A 6,888-nucleotide genomic window follows, 5' to 3' on the forward strand; every position below is an offset into this window, starting at 1 on the left:
TCATATGTTGAAACCGAGCCTCCAGTGGGAGGCCATTAGGAGGTGGGGCCTTGGGAGGTGATTAGTAATGAGGGTGGAGTCTTCATGAATAGGATTACTGCCCCTATAAAAGCAAACCCAGAGAGTCCCTAGTCCCTTCTGCCACATGAAGACAGCTGTCACAAGAAGTGGGTCTCACCAGGTGACAAATTTGCCAGGGCCTTGATGTTGGACTTCCCGGCCTCCAGAACTGTGAGAAATCAATGTCTGCCATTTATAAACCATCTATCTTATCAGTCTCTGATATTCTGTTACAGTAGCCTGAAGGAGATAAAGAAGAGCCTTTTGTTTTGTATTGTTCTTAAGGAAGGAGGAGACTTGTTCTTAAGGAAGGAGAGAGGGAGAAATCAAAGATTGGAAAGAAAAACATTGTCATTCTTTGGGAATATTTACTCTCTTCATGTGCATTCTAGAAGACTAGCTGGAAGTTATGTAAATAGTTTCCTTATCAAGGTCTACATTTATAAGAAAAATCATTTATAAGTTTGGAAATTTGAGTGCATTTCTCTATCATACACCTGCTACAAAGGATGGCTGGTTTCCATGCAAGTCTTTTTAACCCATACAGAGTAAGCAACAGGCTAAGATCCTGTAAATCGATCTTATTCTCTGTAAACATTGCCTTATTCTGACCAGCTGACAAATAGTCATAAGACAAAATTAGGAAAAAATAGATTTTAAAACCTTTCTCTGGAACTCAGGTAATTGAGTGAAACACAGGGATGAAGGGTAGGGACAACTAGATTGACATTTTTGGTGCGAATGTTCTGAAGGAGGGGCACCTGGGTGGCTCAGTGAGTTAAGTATCTGACTCTTGGTTTCAGATCAGGTCATGATCTCACAGTTTCACGGGTTTGAGCCCCCCATGTCAGGCTCTGCACTGGTAGCTCAGAGCCTGCTTGGGACTTTCTCTCTTTCCCTCTCTCTCTGCCCCTCCCCCACTTGCACTGTCTCTCTTTCAGAATAAATAAACTTTAAAAACATGTTCTGAAGGAACTCAAGGCTGTTAATTATGATGGCCAATGACCCTTTTGTTCGAGGCCACTAGATACGTCTGAGTATTCTTCCAAGTTTATGTTGGTACCCACTGTTTTTCACAGAGGCTAAGCAGCAGTGAAAAAAACTGTTTGAACCCATTCCACAGCTGTGGCAAGGACTAGACATGCCTGGGGCTGGGACAGAGGTGGTGAAGGGAAAGGCAAACTCCCTCAGAGGGAATCTCTCTTTTGGGAAGAAGTCTGGCTTGGCATGCCATGAAGGAGTAGGGCAGGAGGATCTGAATGCAGCATGCCCCCTGGCAAGCCCACTATTTAGTGGGGGAGACTGTTGGTACCTGAGCTATTTCATGAAACCCTGTAACATTCTTGCACAATGTTTTGTGAGATCCCAACACACACATCTCTCTCTCTCTCTCACTTACACACACACACACACACACACACACACACACACACACACACAGAAATTATGTCAGAACAGAAAGTGCCTCCCTCTTGCCACACTTAAAGACTAAGTATAACTAGAGCCAGAATGAAAAACCTGTCTGCCCTCCATGTCAACACTGGTACAACTGCCATAGAGATAGTTGCTTACAAAAGTTTTGCAGTAACCTGGAAGGAACTCGGTCAGCAAGGCCAGCAGCAAGTAGCTGCCAACAGCAATAGTGGTCCTGGTTCTATGTAAGACTTTGGGACTCGTCTATATGCCACAGGACTTTGCATCATGGAGGCTAAGCATGCAACCAACAAGATTTGGGGATTACTATTAATAGAAGCTTATTTATATACGCAGACTGCTAAGGCTTGGGCTCCTTTGAGCAACACACCTACATCTGGAGCAATTACAGCTTTCTTTATCTTGAGGTCTGTGAATCAGGAGCTTCTCTTATTAAGGTCCAATTAAGGCCATTTTTAGCTCAAAAATGGAAGATCACAATATTCCTCAAAGCAAAAGTTCTTTCTCATTCTGTATAGCTTTTTTTAAATCATTCTGTATAGATTCTTGCTTTCTATCTTAATTTCACAGTCCTGCCCAGTCTTTCTCAAGTTATTTCTATCTTGCTTTTGTTGATTCTTATACAAACAAGAATGCTGGCTCAGCTGGATGGAGTCATTCTTCAGATGCCCACATCCTGGCCTCTCACAGACCTCTTGGCTTTATCCCTCAACAGGGCACTGTGGCTGCTGAACCAGGCTTCTTGTCTTCACTCTGAGAATGAGGATCCTAAATGGCTCAAAACATAACTAACTTGGTACCCTTATCCTAATCCTCCAAATATCCAGCCACAGGCCACCAAAACCTAGGCAGGATGGAGAAACCAAAGGAAAGAGGGAGTTCCCTCTCCCCAAAAAAAGGGTGAAGGGAGGCTAAGCTGCACTTAGGATGGGGTGAGAAATTTAGTGTCTGCTCGTCCAACTCCTTGAAGATTTAAAGAGCTGCATTTTCCATCGAAGGAATAAAAACAGAAAGAGGGAGCCATGGGATGGCAGGAAACCCTGAATTCCAGCAAGCAAACAAAAACTAGCCAGTCTGTCAGCCAAAGGTACAGGAAGCAAGGAAAGGAGAAATGAAAGGAAAGGGTTTTCCCTACACAACATTGAGAAAGGTTAGAGACGGTGAACACTGGCAGGAAGAGAAAGCAGGTAGGGTAATGAGGGGAAAGGAAGAGGGAAAAGGAGCAGAGAGAAAGGAGGGGAGAAAGTACTGTTACCAACGTGACCATTGTCATACAAGGGGCATTCAGAAATCTAATACAAAGGATAAGACTATCCATAACAACTTTGTCAAAGAATCCACAGGGCAGACCCACTCCTTCCTTGTCTAGTAATCTCTGTAGCAATTGCAGACTTGGGTAGAAAGCAGAACAATTCAATGTCATGAATTTCACAGATTCCCACCTAATATATGAATTCAAACTTCTGTGCTTGTGTAAGGCACGGGCTGTGCAGAAGGAGAAATAGGACAGCAAGTATCCCATAGATTTTTATTATCCCATGGGATATATCTACTAAAAACTGGCTGATCTGATCCATTATCCCACTTGCAGATGGTCTAGAATGGTTACATTGTCACATATATTACCTGATTTTAAAGTTAAATGTTCTCTGTTAACACTACTTACATAAATAACAAATTGCTTTGCCCATTAAAACCTAGCAAATTAGGGGAATTGAAACAGCCACTGCTGCCAACAAGAACTTGAAAGCTGCAAACTTTCAGCCTTGGAGGGGGCCATGGTGCGGCCTGTGAGGCATAAGAAATCGGTCAATTACTCACAGTTTGAGGACTCTGACAGTGATGATGACTTTATTTCTGCAACTGCACCTTTAAATAAAAAACCCAGAACAACACCAAAGGAGTTAAAACTAGAAACAAGGAAACCTAAACTGAAGAATCTCCAGAAAGAAGATATCCCATTGCAAGAGAAAACCCCTAAAAAAAGGATGGCTTTAGATGACAAGCTCTACCAGCAAGACTTAGAAGTCACACTTGCTTTATCAGTGAAGGAACTTCCAACAGTCACCACTGATGTGGAAGAGGCTCAAGATAAAAGCATTGAAAAGTGTGACAGTCGTGAAAGTGAAACAATGAGTAAGGCCCCTCATATCTCCAATTGCAGTGTAGCCAGCGATTATTTAGATTTGGATAAGATTACTGAGGAAGATGATTTTCCTGGTGTTCAAGGGAAAAGAAAAGCAGCATCAAAGGCTATGGTACAACAGAGGAAGATTCTTCTGGAAGGCAGTGATGGCGATAGTGCTAATGACTCTGAACCAGACTTTGCAACTGGTGAAGAGTCCGAGGATGACTCTGATTTTAGTGAGAGTGAAGATAATGATGAAGACTTCACTGTGAGAAAAAATAAAGTGAAAGAAATTAAAAAGAAAGAAGTGAAGGTCAAATCCCCAGTTGAAAAGAAGGAGAAGAAACCTAAATCCAAATGTAATACTTTGGTGACTTCAGGAGACTCTGCTCCAGCTTCTGTGAAATCAGAACTTCAGCCTTCACCAAAAAAGGTTTCTGGTTCTTTGGAAGTCACTAGGAAACCATTACAAATACGCAGTCCTTTGGCTGAAAACAAAAAACCTAAGTGGGTCCCACCAGCGATGTCCGGAAGCAGCAGCATCAGGAGCCCACTGGCAGGCGTGTCTGTTAAGTCTCCAAATCAGAGTCTCCGCCTGGGTTTGTCCAGATTAGCACGAGTTAAACCTTTGCATCCAAATGCCGCTAGTAGCTGAGTGTGATAGTAAACACATGTTTGATTAAGAGAATCACAGTTTTACAAGTGTGTTTATATTTGATTTGTGTTTATATTTAAGGAGGGTATCATAAGATAAAGGAATCCTTTAATGTCCTATAAATTGCCTCTACCCATTCCATGATGATATTCTCTGAAGCTATTCAAGATTTCAATAAGGGGTTTGTTTATCAGAATTATCTTGTAATGCCCTTTCCTTCTGGAGAATGTGTTCTATTTTTCCTGTGTATAATAAGTCATTGTCATTCAGTGGTTGTCACTTTGACATGGAGAAAGTCCATGTTGCATGCTATTCTTTTCTAGAAACATGATGCTCCTTTCTAGCTTTGTCTAATTTATGGCACCTTAATTGTAACTATTCAGAGTTTAAAAGGAAACATTCCCACTTTTTCCAGGAGACATTTCTGAAATCTTACTTAAGCTACATTGTCAGTTTAATTGCAAAAATGTTTCATATTTTAGTCAAATACTAAGAATTTAGAATTCATTTACCCATTAAAATGGTTGCTATAATGACCTATGTCTCCTACTCAGAAGTAGATGTTTATTGTATAGCAAATAGAATTTCATGACATTTTATGAAGTTCTCATCAAAGCCTTTAATAAAAGTGAAAAAGTTTTGAAAAAAAAAACAACAAAAAAACCCTAGCAAATTAGTATTCTGGATTGGGATGGAACAGAATACTATGTAGAACAAACATGACTGTTTTCAGTCAAACGAGTTTTGTTTATCAGCTGTATGATTCCCTTGTGGCATCAGAAGGAACCCCTGACCTCCACAGGTATCTTTCCAGTCCTCCTCCCCCTTGTTCTAGGTTCCTAGAACCCATCCTTTGACTCATCTCTTGAACTCTCAGACCCTTCTTGTTCAGCAGTTGCCTCACTGTCCCATTTCTAACCATAGGTCTTCACTGCTTACCTTCACTGGGGCGTTCCCCTGCTACACGCTTTTTACAGCCATTTTTCTTCAGCAGCTGTTGCTTGGCTTCCTCCCTGGTGTGCAGAGCACCTACAGGCTTCCAGGACAAGGGCTGCATTCTAGACTAGCTGATCAATAAAAGTCATACCAAATTAATTGTAACATCTTTGTTGTCCCCAAGACTAATTTTGGCCATTTTTCTTCATGCCTTTTAGGAATCCCAAGAGACCTCCTGAAATTACACAAATCAACTGTCACACTCATACTCATAGGGTACAGTAGGTAACATAAATAATTGAAATAAATGGATAGGGAGGAACCAGGACTGAGGCAAACTAGAGAGCACATGCCCCATCTCATGAAGGAAGGTACAGCCAAAACTCAGCATGAACCAATTGTTATGTGGTAACAAACTAGGGCCCACTCATTGCAGATCCTTTGACTTTTTAAGAAATCTCCCTTTTATGTTGGTAATTAATTCAATGTTGAATATCTACATACTGTATGAACCAATACGATGAGAGACAAAGAAACACAACCATAATCCCAGTTTGTGACATGTGACATGTTGGTTAATGATAGAAATGTCAATAGGGCATTCACCTGTGACTCTGTGATGGACAGCAGCAGTCAGACAATCACCATGGGCCACATCAGGACTCTCCAACTTCCATCATATTCTGATGAGGAGCACAGAGAAATTAATGCCAGATGGAAGCTACACAATATTATTTGCTTCCCTCCTCCTGGTTAGGTTAAAAAAAAAAAAAAAAAAAGGAAAGAGAGATCAATGATATATTTTAGGGGCACGTCAATCAGGATGTATAACCATGAACTGAATTCTGGCTCCAAAGTAACAGGCAGCCATAGAGAAACTAAATTCATATCTCTGAACACCGGGAAGTTTTGTGAGTCTCAAAACCATTTGAAGGAGGGAGTGTTCAAAGTAAACACACTGCGAGCTGGAGCCTAGCCTCTGACTTTCTAACAGTTAAGGTACTCAAAGAGTGAGACTTACACAAATGTGATGGGAAGAATTATGCTTTACGTTTTTTTTTTTTAAGTTTATTTACTTATTTTGAAAGAGAGAAAGCACATGCATGCGCAAGCAGGGGACGGGCAGAGAGAGGGAGAATCCCAAGCAGGCTTCATGCTGTCAGCACGATGCAGGGCTGGAACTCACGAACTGTGAGATCATGACCAGAGCCAAAGTCAAGAGTTGGACACTTAACCAACTGAGTCACCCAGGCACCCCAAATTATGCTTCACTTTTTATATGCACCAGTGACCATGTGCCTTTCTCAAATGATTCCTACCAGCTTTGCACCCTCCAAACCTGCCTTTATGACCTTAATTCACCATCTCCCAAGCAGTGTGCTTAGGCTCAGGTTATATGAATATGCTTGCCAAAACTCTAATCCTCTAAGCCTTGGGCTGTCAGGTAGGCATATGGCAACTGGAGTGTCTGAGCCTGTCTCCTCTGACCACAAGCAATCCAATCTGTTTATCCTAATGCAATGTAAAATATTATTATATTTGACATGCCACAATGAAGAAAAGATTAGAAAGCACAGCTAATGCCTCTGTCTGCAGGGTTCTTTATGGATGGGTTTGTCTTGGAGGTGACCTTCACCTCTGTCATGGATATACTGCTCAGATCGCCTCTCCAGGA

General features: G+C 41.5%; 1 pseudogene; it reads left to right on the forward strand.

Annotated features, from left to right (window-relative positions):
• Positions 1–3,209: 3,209 nt before the first annotated feature.
• LOC132675973 (RAD51-associated protein 1 pseudogene) lies at positions 3,210–4,310 on the forward strand (annotated as a pseudogene).
• Positions 4,311–6,888: the final 2,578 nt, after the last annotated feature.

Source organism: Panthera onca, chromosome C1 (genome assembly GCF_046562875.1).
Source record: "Panthera onca isolate mPanOnc1 chromosome C1, mPanOnc1 haplotype 2, whole genome shotgun sequence".
NCBI lineage: Eukaryota > Metazoa > Chordata > Mammalia > Carnivora > Felidae > Panthera > Panthera onca.